We start from the raw sequence: 12610 nt of genomic DNA, 5'->3' as shown, positions 1-12610 counted from the left end.
TGATATTAGAAGTTCATTTTGCTAACTCACATTTTTTAATCTCTCCTATCTGGTTAAGAGTTACCTAATAATAGAACCTTACTAACACCTTACAATTTCTTTCAAAATTTCTATAAATATTTGTATCAGTAATGAGACAGAGCACCTATTATTATCACCAAGAACTCCATCTTATAGGTGCTAATAATCTAAATTAGAAATAAAAGAAGGTAAAATGGTTTTCATTGTTTTGATCGATTAACATATGCATAGTGTTCTTTCTATACTTCTCTTTCCCTTCAGATCTTTGGAGACAAAGACCCATTGTCTTCCAGCATTGGATGTTCCTCTGGAGAGAAGTCTGAAGCCAGCCTTGCTCTACCTACCTTGTGGGTAATTGGCTTTTTCTGCTCAAATGCCTAAAGAAAACTTTATTTTTACCTGAAATTCTATAACTTAACCATGATGCATATTGGTACTGATTGTTTCCTATCACATTTTGTTGAAATATTTTCTCTGAATGGTACCTGGGGATCTAGTTCTATATTCGTTTCAAAGAAATGTTCTTTATGAAAGGTTTGCAAACACATACTCTTTCTTCTCTTTCGTTGTTGCTTTTTAATTTTTTCTCTGTTTCAAGGATATCGATTTTTATTGTTGAACTAGTTTAATCTTTTTTTGTGTGTGTTTCTCACTTGCATTACTTCTGATTATCCCAAGTTGTTATTGTTGCTGTTTTCTGTACTAATTTGATTTTTCAGCTGACTCTGGTTCCTTGCTGACTCCAATTTATATATCAATTCAGTAATGATGTTATTTTACTTATCAAGCTTTCAGTATGTCTTTTTGTCTTTTGTTGTTGGTTTATCGTCAAGACTTTGATTGTTGGGTTATTTTCATGTCTTTCAGACTTTGGTTCATTAAATTCATCTAGTAATTATATGTGTTGTAAAGTGTAAGACATATGAAGAATTTTTTGTATCTTTGTTATTTTTCCTTTTAGATTTGATATTTATCTTTGAAATACTTTGTTGGTGTTACCCTTCCTTCTTTCCTTAGCTAAGTTTGTGTAGTTGCTATACCATTTTCTTCCACAATTTTGCTTGCTCTTGGGCAGTTTGATGACTTCTTGAATACTGAATCTTTTCCTTACTTATCAGGACTAGTTTGTTTTCTCTCCCAAAGAGTCATTTGAGAGTTAGCTCAGTGGGATGGTGGGTAGTACAAAATAGTGAGTGTGCAGTGTTTTAACACGACCCGCTCTTTTAGAAAGATGTTTGGTTAAGTGTCCTTTATCATGTTCCATTTCTCCCAGTTGTAAAGTAAAATCCATTCTCATAGCATAGTTACCACGGTGCTTTGGATTATTCCCCCATTCAGAGTAGCTCTAGATTTTCCTCTCTTCAGATGGCCCAGAGACTGCCTTTACAAAGGCCAAAATTCTGGTGCTTTTTTTTTTGTATAAAAATATTTGTATTAAATAGTCAGTTTACAATGTTGTGTCCATTTCTGATGTACAGCATGTTTGTCATACATATACATACATATATTGGTTTTGATACTCTTTTTCATTATAGGTAACCACAAGATACTGAATATAGTTCCCTGAGCTATACAGTATGAACTTGTTGTTTATCTGTTTTGTATACATTAGCTAATATCTGCAAATCTCAAACTCCCAATTTCTACCCCCTTCCCCCACTGGTAACCATAAGTTTGCTTTCTATGTCTGTGAGTCTATTTCTATTTTGTAAATAAGTTCATTTGTCTTTTTTTTTTTTTTTTTAGATTCCACATATAAGTGATATCGTATCATATTTTTCTTTTTCTTTCTGCCTTACTTCACTTAGAATGACATTCTCCGGGTCCATCTATGTTGCTGCAAATGGCATTATTTTATTCTTTTTTATGGCTGAGTAGTATTCCATTGTATAAATATACCAAAATTTCTTTTTCCAGGCATCTGTCGATGGACATTTAGGTTGTTTCCATATTTTGGCTATTGTAAATAGTGCTGCTATGACATTTGGGTGCATGTGTCTCTTTGAATTAAGGTTCAAGTTTCAGCATATGCCCAGGAGTGGGATTACTAGATCATATGGTAAGTTGTTTTTAGTTTTTTGAGGAATCTCCATTCTGTTTTCCATAATGGCTACGTCAGTTCTGGTGTTTTTAAAGAGAGGCTTATTTCTGGCTTAAACAACTGTCACTTATAATTGTTATCCTAAAGCCCCCAACAGGCAGATTTACAAAAAGTGACTTTCCTTTCTGGGAATGCCATCACTAACACCAGCACTCTCAGGCACTGCTAGAGAAGTTTGATTGGTATCTCCAAGAAGCATGCCATTTTGCTAAGGAAAAATAAATGATGAAACTTAGGTGTCAAAATTTAAAAAAAAAAAATAATAAACAGAAATGGAAATAAACTGATATTTGAAAGAGTAAAGGAGACTTCAAGGAAACAGAAATTTAAATCCCTGGGAGATTTTTAGAAAAGAATTAATTTGAACGGAAATTTTAAGGAGTGGGAGGATCTAGACTTTTGATGATTTGAGAAAATGGTATTTAAGGTAACGGATACATTGCGAACAAAGGAGAGAAGAGAGAAAGCATGAGTGAATTCAGATCCACCATAGTGATCAGCCTGGCTCTAATGTAAGATGCAAGAAAATAGAGACTGTGAAGTCATCTTTTAAAAAGACAGAAATCATGGAGACTGAGTGACAACCTTAGTGACTTCCTGACTTAAACCTTTAGCTTTGGAGCTGTCCCCTAAACTGAAGATACCGCTCGTGTCAGCAGATTCCAGGTCTCTCAGCTGAAACAATTAGATTCTTCTCCTCCTGCTGAAAAAAAAAAAAAAAACAGCTTTTCCAGCAAGCCAACCTCATCTTATTGAGTTCAGTTTCTAGCAGACTGACATTAGTAACAAGAGATTAGAGGTGTGAACTTCCTCAATTTATGTTAACAAGGTGCTAAATGCAAAGGCCAATTATGAGTACCCCTGAGTGTCAACTTCCTGTCGCCTGAATACCCAGTGAATGAGCTTGATCAGAGGATAGCCTTTGTCCTGTAGTATTTATGGGATTCTCAGCTGAAACTTATTGGATTCCTGAAAGTGTGGGCTTTAGATTCCTCAGGGTATTGAGGAATTTTGTGGGTTCTCTATAAATGCCCCAGATGCTGTCCAGAACACCTGGCAATAAATTCCAGCCTCTTTGACTTCCCATTTCTTCTGATGCAGGGTTATTAAATATGAAATATTGCATGCTGAAATTCACATAAAACAGCCTAATTAGTAATAGGAGGAAGTGAGAGCAAGGGCACATGTGCTAAGAGAGGGATCATGGAGGGGCTAAGGATGGGGGTCTATAATTGCAAAAACACTCAGTCCCCTTCCAGTGTTTCCGTGCCCCACCTTGCCTAACTATTCCCTTCTGCTGACCTTCTCCATTGTTCAGGCTATTCTTTGTTTTCATGATTTTTTAAAATCTCTTTTTAAGTAAACATTCTGTTGTAGAATAGTTTTAGATTTACAGAAAAGTTATGAAGATAATATGGAGAGTTTCCCTGTAAGTCTCACTCAAATATTGACTTAAAAGGAAATACCAGGTTATAGACCCAATTTACTATAGGGAGGAAATGATTTTCCCCTAATCCTTCTCTACTTTCATCTTACTCAAGGTTATGACCTAGTTCAGATTTTCAAAAATCCTCATAGGATAAGCTTACTCATGTAACATAACTCATGTTCGTACATGTTGCTTTTTGTGCCTGCAAGAGAATCACTTAAAGCATAGTCAATGGGCCTCTTCTGGTTTATAAAATGTTTGTAACCAGTCCTCAAAGCAAGAAGCCTGTGACAGAATTTAAATCCTCTACTTGCTGAGTTTCTTGTAGTAAGACTTTTTTTTTTTTTTTTTTTTTTTAAGGAAGGAAGCCATGTGTTGATTTGCATTCTGGTGCCATCCTCTGGTACATTCTCATTGCCTTGTCTACCTAAAAAATCGCTACTCATTCTTCAAAACCAACTATCTGCATTACTTTCCCTGAGAAGCCTCTGCAACCACCTGGAATTCCCACCCCTTTAACTCTAGTCCTTCTTTAGATACCAGACAACCACGAGAATGTAAGGATCTTGAGTATAGGGGCAAAGTCCTAAAATTTTTTTAAAGAGTCAGGCCCACAGAATAGAGTTCCTAATGTTTGTTGAATTATATAAAACTCAGTTATATTGAGTTAAATAAAAAAAAAATGATGATCTCTTGTTCCCATAGCCAGGCCAGAAAGAAATATATGTAATTCACAGTGTGATTAAAGGTTGAAAAAAAAGAAATACATTTTGGTATGTTTGAGACTATTGGTGTGGACGCAAAATAGCATTAAATTAATAGAAACTTGTCCACTTCATTACCTCTTAAGCAGTTTTTTCAGGTTGATCTTCCACTACCAATTTTTGGTGCTTATTGCCTATTACTTATGATGACAATGTTATAATTAAAAGTCTGGTTCTTACTTTCTTTATTTATCAACAAACAGAAAATATCATTTCAAATTTAGAAAACCCTTTTTTAAATAAGAGAAGATGACACTAATGGGAAAAAAAGATTTGCTTCCTAGGTTCAAATCATATCCTCTTTATCAGTAATTGCACTACCAATAGAAGTAGTTTTCACTGAACCAGATTAAATACATTCATCACTGTAAGGGGACAGAACTCTTAAGTTCTGCTTTTAGGATCTAGAGCACAATCTCAACCAATGATGACTTTTCCCATAGGTGGTATCTTGCAATGTTTGGAGGCATTTTTATTTGTCACAGTGGGGGAAGGGGTGCATGTTATAAGGATCTAGTGTATTGAGGTTAGGAATGCTACTAAGAATTCTGCAGTAACACAGGACAGCCTTCACAGCAAACAATCAACTGGTCTAAAATGTCAATAGTTTCAAGGTTGAGAAACCAAGGTGGACAAGATTACCAAATGCACACTAAAAGGCCAATAGATTGTGTTTAGGGGAAAAAATGAATATACTCAGGAGGAAAGCTGAAGTTATACATGTTATATGCAACAGAGAACGTAGCAAGGTACTTAATCCAAACTGAGTGTTCATAAAAGCTTTTGAGAAGAAATAACCCCTGAGCTAAATCTCAGTAAAAAGTTAAGTATTGGTCAAGAGAATAAAGGTGGGATGGGTTTTATAGGGAAGGGTAAATTGCATGTAAAAATTCATGAAAACACATTAAATAGGTTGATATCTGAAGGAAAATGTATGCAGTTGATATTAACTAAACATGAGGCAGAGTGGATGGATATGAGGGTAGAAGGTCATGAGGTAGATTCTAGGTTATTGGAAGTCTTAGATCTCTCAGAAAGGAATCTCCAGGGGGTTAATAAGATGATTGAGAGCTTTTTATTTTTTTGCTCAACGACTGCAGAATTGAGATGTGAAACCTATGTGTAAGATACAATTTAGTACTATACTTTAAATGTTATGAGAGAGACACACACAGGGTGACAATATAGCATATAAGACAGGGAAATAAGTAAAATAGCGAGGGACAGGACAGGTTTTCTTCATGAGATGACATGGTTACATTTATACTGAATTCTAAAGGATGAATCACAGTAAACTAGATGACAGTGGAAAGTGGTAAGAAGTTTATTTCAGGCAAAAAGAAAGGTGCACAGAACTGGAGGGTAGAGAGAGTCCGGAAAATGTCATATTTCAAGTATGGGTACCACATATTGCATAAGGTGAAGAGAGTGGTGAGGGACAAGGTGAAAAAAGAGGGAGTGGAGGTTAGTAGATTATGAAATTTCCTTTATGGCAGTGTTGAAGTTTGGACTGATCATGGAATGCCACTAAAAGAAATAAAGCAAAGGAATAACCCCATAAGGTCTGTACCTTAGGAAAATCACTCTGTCTAGAGACTGTGGCTGGAGGGGCCAGACTGGGAGTCAAGGAGGCCAGTCAGGTGACCTTGAGGGTCATCTGGGAAAAAGTAGCCGGTAGTCCCACTGAGACCTTCTAACTTACACTGACTTGTTCTTTGCTTATCGTGTTCAAAATGTGAAGGAGATCAGATATCTATGTGATAAAGTAGTTCCCCTAAACATATCACCATTCTAGAAAATGTGGACATGTATGTGAATCAGGAAAGGATGTTGATCTCTAAAGTTACAGGGGAGACAGAACAGGTATATATTAACTGATATCTAAAGTAAGAAATGCTGCACTCCCTGACAAGGGTGTAGGTCCACTGCAATGTGAATTCAGAGCAGGTGAGGATGATGGCTGCATGGAGAATCCGAAAGGACCCTATGACATTGATGACAGTAGGACAGACTACTGATATCATAATAATTTATATTAAAATAATAGAGGATGATTATTAAGCATTTATTGCATGCTGAGTGCTTCCTGGATATCATCTCTGTTAATCCTTACAGAATCCTAAGTATTAGGTAGTTATCATCTCCATTTTATAGATGAGGAAGCTGGGGTTGTAAAGAGGGTAAGAGATTTGGCCAAAGTCACTCAACCATTAGGTGGCGAAATCAGGAATCCATCCAGGTGTGGATGAAACAAATGACACTTAGAAGGGCTGAGACAGGAGGAACAGGCTTCTCTGTGGAAGGAAGAGCATCATTATGGGCACTGAAGTCGGGCATCCCAGAGTACATATGGAGAAAATAGAATGGCTTATTTTGCCAGGAGACCGTGTTGGATAAAAGATCTACAAATAAGCGGATTTTCCTGAGTCATGTGGACAAACAAGCACCTTAGAACTTTCATAATTCAGATTTTTTTTTTTTGGTTGGTTTTAACACCGTACCATAAATAACCTGTGCTCCTAGGGTGAATATAGATAGCCTTCCATTGCTTTATTCCAGCTCTCTGAATTAGGCCATCTTGAAGAGTTTAGAGCAATTATTTGATCACACATTTACTAATTGACAAAAAAACGTTAATAGTATCTTCAAAATCCCTCACTTCCTAGCTGCCAGCGGAACATGTAAGGAACAGATGCCACAGACAGCTTGGAAACTTTCGAAAGGGTTGGAAACAGTAATTACTATTAGTCCCCCTAGCTACGGCACCCAGGGTTGGCATCAGAAGCAGCCATTGTGCCTGCCAAGGGCTCAGGTGGCATTCTGAAGGGGCTAGTTACTTCTGAAATCATGTGGTGGCTTGTATTCTTTTCTAATTCCAAGACAAGAATAGAGACCGTGTATAAGGATATTTAACTCCCAACTGGAAAAAAAAAAAAGGTAATTGTTTTAAGGAAACGTTTTCTTTTAATATTTTATCACAAAGTTCATACTCAAGATTGGGTATTGGTCAAAAAGATTGTAGCAAAATTTTGTGCAAACTGACCCCCTTTTTCTAACATGTCTGGCTGAATAATTCCTCTGCCTTAAAAGAGTGAGCATGATGGGATTTCCTGGGTAAAACTGTTACCAAATCCAAGCTCATACTGCTTACCACACGAGAGGTCAATAAATTGAGAGAGGAGTTTGGGGGGCAAGGGATAACCACTTTATTTGGAAAGCCATCAGACTGAGAAGATGGGGAACTAATGTCCTAGAGAATCATTTTCCCCAAGTCAGAATTCACGCTCCTTTTATACTAAAAAAGGAAGGGGGTGTGGCTGGTTGTTGCAAACTTCTTGGTGTCAGAATCCTTTGTTCTTGCAGCTGTCCAGGTAGGTCAGATCATCATGATCCTATAAATCTCCAACAAGACAAATGTTATTCTCTGTTCTGCAACTTTTTGTCTCTATGTGAATGAAGAAGTGTTATATCCTTGAAGGTCAGAGCCTTGAGAACGGGCTGTCCTGTACATTTCAGGTTCTAGGCAGCATTCTTTTATAAAAGGTGTAGGACCAGCATGACTAAGCACAGGAAACAGCAGAGTGTTAGAGCTAAAGAAACAGATCTAATATGCAGTAAGATTTGTTCTTCCCTGTTAGAATACCATCACTATTAGATCCCCAGCTACCTTCAGAGCTGCAGCTGCCTTCCTCACCCCCAACCCTCTGAGCCCTGACTTCTACAAATCCTTCACTTTTGTTTATTTCTGCCACTATCTGCCCTGCTGAAGTACTACTCATTTTTCTTACTCTCCTCTGAACTGTCTTCCCAAACTCTACTTCATGTGACATTTTCTTTTTCCCTCAATTACACATTTCATAAACACTTCCATTTTAATCCTTACTCTAAAGTCTGACTGGCAGGCAAACTGCAAAAGAAAGGAAAGCAACCACTATATACACCTTGATTTTAACACCTGCATTATTGCATTCGGATTATTTGTGTATCAGACTCACCAACTAGATTTTGAATTCTCCAAAAGCTGGTCATATTTATAACCATTCTCCTGATCTGGGCACCAAATCTGACACACAGCAGATGATGAATCAATAGTGCTTAAAAAAACAAAACAAAACAAAACTTCCTATACTTAACAGAGGTCCCCATATTTTATTTTCTCCATTTCTTATCAGAATATGGGCTTTGGAGTCAGATCTGGGGCCAGATCTTTACTCCTTCACTTGGTAGTTGTTTTACTTTTGCAAGTTAATTAAGCATTGTAAAATATGCACATTAATAATGACCACCTTGTAGAGTAATTGCGATAAATAAACGAGTTAATGAATGTAAGGGCCTCACACTTGTGCCTAGTGTAAGCTGAGCTCCATTAATATTAGTTTTATTAGAATTAATAATCAGGTAAGTCTCTTGAATATCACTAATGTGTATTGGGCTCACAGAGGCTACCAGGTTACTGTTTTTCTCTCTTCCTCTATGTGGAGTGACTGTATCTGACTCTAAAAGTGCAGCCTGTTCTCCCCTTCTAGGTCTTTGGTAAATTCTTTTTTGATCATCAGAATCCATGATTTAGCACTTGAATTCTGAGTCCACAGAACGGAACTCAGCACTCAGTTTTGAGCGTTGTGGTGCACTCATGACAACTCAGAATAGTCAAGAAGTGAGATCAGTATGAAGCCATAGCAGAATGAATGACTGTGATATGTATAGTTTTGAAGGATAATTAACAAAATGGCTGCACTTAGGCTAACAGATTGCTTATTCTTACACTTGCCCTTAAAACGATCAACTGACCTGACTGACCGCTTACTACTCACAGCTCCAGATCCACTGTTAAAACTAAAGCTATTATTATTGTTCCTACTTTATTCCAGTAATTGAAAGTAATAATCATTCTTGATCTCTGAGCCATTCTCCAGGGAGAAGGTCATGGGAATATAACATTACAAAATAGCCTGAATTACCAAGAAGACCACGCCTTGGTTGCTTATAAGATAAAGAGATCGAAAGAGTGACAACCACTAGCCTCTATAGAACTAGTCACCTGGAGACACCATGAGGCCACTCTGAGTCTTAGGAGAAGAAAATTCTGTTGATTATTATTGATGCTTTATTGTTTAAGCTATGGCCATATAATTACCCTGCCCCATCCCCAAGATAGGTTCACAGTTTTGAAGGCACTAGGGTGAGTCCCCTTTGCCTGGCAAAACAATAAAATGGCTTCTTTTCTTCTAATCTCCAGCGCACTGTCTCTGAGTTATTTGGCTCATCAGGGTCGGGGATGATTTTTTGGACTAAGGAAAAAGATAGGAGAACAAGGAGCATATAAGGAATGCGGGGGGCCTGGCCTTGATTTTCAGACCTAGAATAGTGTCTGGATCCTCCAATCAGATATGTGGTCCCTAAGGATAGTGACAGGGTCCCTCTAGCTATAGGTTCATACCCCAGAGAGGAAGGGGTTTTGATTTTGTTTTTGTTTGTTTGTTTTTTTCTTTTTAATTTCAATGAATATTGTTAAACACACTTGAGAGTAAACTAATTCAAAAAGTCCCATATATCACCCTGATTGAACAATTATCAAGATTTTGTCACATTTGCTTCATTTATCTCTTTTGCCTTTATTTTAATCTTATGTACTGATGTATTTTGAAGTAAATCACAGACACCGTATCATTTTACCTCTATGTATTTCACTAACAGTATCTAAAAATAAGAATTTTCTTGTAAATCACATGATCGTTAACTACGTACAATTGTTGCAGCAAAGTGTGTTACAGCTCAGTGTTACAGCTCTGTTGTGACAGCAAGCTGGATCCAGGCAAGAAACCAAGAAGCACTCGGAGGATTGGAGAACTCAGGTTTATTATTACATCAGCGGGCCCAGAGGAGTTAACACTCCAAGCTCTGTACCCCATCTGTAGGTTTACACAGGCTTTTATTGCTGCCAGTCCACACTTTGCAACATCATATGCAAATAAGGTGTAACAAAAGTTGACTAATTAGAAATGAGCTTTGTAGATATGGACCTATCAGGAGTGTGCCCCATGCAAATGAAGTGCTACAAATGGACCAATCAGGAGTTAGCTCAGGGAACCAATAGAATCTTAGGGATAAGTTCCACTTTCCTAGAAGTAAGCCATTTCAGAGGCAAAATGTGAGATAATGCTGCCAGGCTAGGAAATCAGACGGTGCTGGTGGGAGAGTATTGGCCCTGCCTGGGGGGGGTCCTGCTGGCCTTTTTCATGGGACTTCCCACCTCACAATGAGCAATATTTCACATATCCATTAATACTCAGTTCATATTTACATTTTCTAAACCATATCAAAATGCATTTTTACAGTTGTCCTGTTTTTATCAGTATCCAAACAAGTTCTATCATTATACTTAGTTGGAATATCCCTCACGATTTTTTTTTTTCATGTCATTGACTTTCAAGGATACTCTCTGAGTTGTCCTTTAGATTAAAAATTAGTTCTAAATCCTTGATTGGATTACTGTTTCGTTTTGGTTTTTTTTTCTTTTCTTTTAAAATAATAGTTCATAAGTGATAAGATCACATCGGACACACATGTGTCTATTTACCTGACTTTTATTGACATAAGGTGACCAGTGGGTTCAGGTTGCAGCTGCCCAATGATTCCATTATAAAGTTCACCATCAATTTTCATCTAAGGGTTTCATCTATTGATGATGGTTACCTAAATTAATTACTTTATTTGAGGGCACCAAATGGTGATTTTTGAATTCTAATTTCCTTCATTATCAGCTGGGATTTTTCTAAAAAGATCTCCTCCTCATCAACTAAAGGTATTTGGTGATATTTGGGATTGAAAGATACTAACTAATATATATAAAATAGATAAACAGCAAGTTCATGCTGTATAGTGCAGGGAACTATATTCAATATCTTGTAGTAACTTACGGTGAAAAAGAATATGAAAACGAATATGTATGTTCATGAATGACTGAAGCATTGTGCTCTACACCAGAAACTAACAAATTGCAAGCTGATTACACTTCAATGAAAATGTATTTAAAAATATATATATAAATTTTGCACAGAAAAGAAATTCTTATTTTAATTATTTATTAATTTATTATTAGCTATGTAGCAATAATGTATTAATACTAATTATTAATATGTACCTATAATAAATCAGTTTATTATTAAATCAGTTATTTATTACTTTGTTATTAAATATTTTAAATTATTCTTAATTATTTCCTTTAAAGAATAATTCTTTTCAGAGAAAGGAGCCAATGCCCAAGTAACTTTTAAAGGTACCTAATGAGTTTTCTTCCTTCTTTTCTTCCTTCCTTCTTACCCTTCTTCCTTTTTTTCTTTCTTTTCTGAGTAACACTGTGGATTTCAACATATTCAATGTGTTTTAATTATGTGTTCATTAGTTTTATAAATATTATGATTGCTAGTAATATTACTACTGCTACATTTAGTACTATTACTATATGCTTAAATTTCTTACTTGTGACTAGCGAGAGGTAATTCCTGCTTGCTCCTGGGTCCTTTTGAAGTGGTCTATTTCTTTTTAAGAGATTTCTGGCATTTTGTACAGCAAGAAGTCTAAGACTCATCTCAGACAGTTTCTGTTTAAGACTTGAAATCAATCATTTCTCAAGAGTCACTGTTTTTCTCTCATGGAGTATGTTATACAGAGAATACAATCTGGCTCCTAGGGGTTCTTATCACTATTGGGTTGTCATAGCTTCTAGGCTTTTTCAATAGGCAGAGCTAGGAGGTAAGCGAAGTAAGACAGAAAGAGAAAGAAAAATTCCATGTGATATCACTTGTATGGAGAATCTAAAAAATGAGACAAATGAACTTATTTACAAAATAGAAACTGACTCACAGGCATAGAAAACAAACTTGTGGTTACCAGGGGGGAAAGGTGGAGTGGAGGATAAATTGGGAGTTTGAAATTTGCATATAGTAACTACCAAATATAAAATAGATACACAATAAGTTTCTTCTGTATCGCACATGAAAATAAATGTATATATGTATATGCATGACTGAACTATTATTCTGTGCACCAGAAATTTACACATTGTAAACTGACTACTACAAAAAAAGGAACTGATAAGTAAAAATATATAAATAAATAATAAAATAGATAAACAGCAAGGCCCTACTGTATATAGCACAGGGAACTATATTTAATACCTTGTAATTTCATGGACCTTGTAATAGCCTAATAATAAAAAATAATATGAAAAGAAATATACAGATGTATGTGTATAACTGAATCACTATATTGTATACTAGAAATTAATACAAC

Source organism: Camelus ferus, chromosome 2 (assembly GCF_009834535.1).
Source record: "Camelus ferus isolate YT-003-E chromosome 2, BCGSAC_Cfer_1.0, whole genome shotgun sequence".
In the NCBI taxonomy this organism is placed as follows: Eukaryota; Metazoa; Chordata; class Mammalia; order Artiodactyla; family Camelidae; genus Camelus; species Camelus ferus.
The sequence above is the reverse complement of the archived record's forward strand: the minus strand, read 5'-3'. Positions refer to the sequence as shown.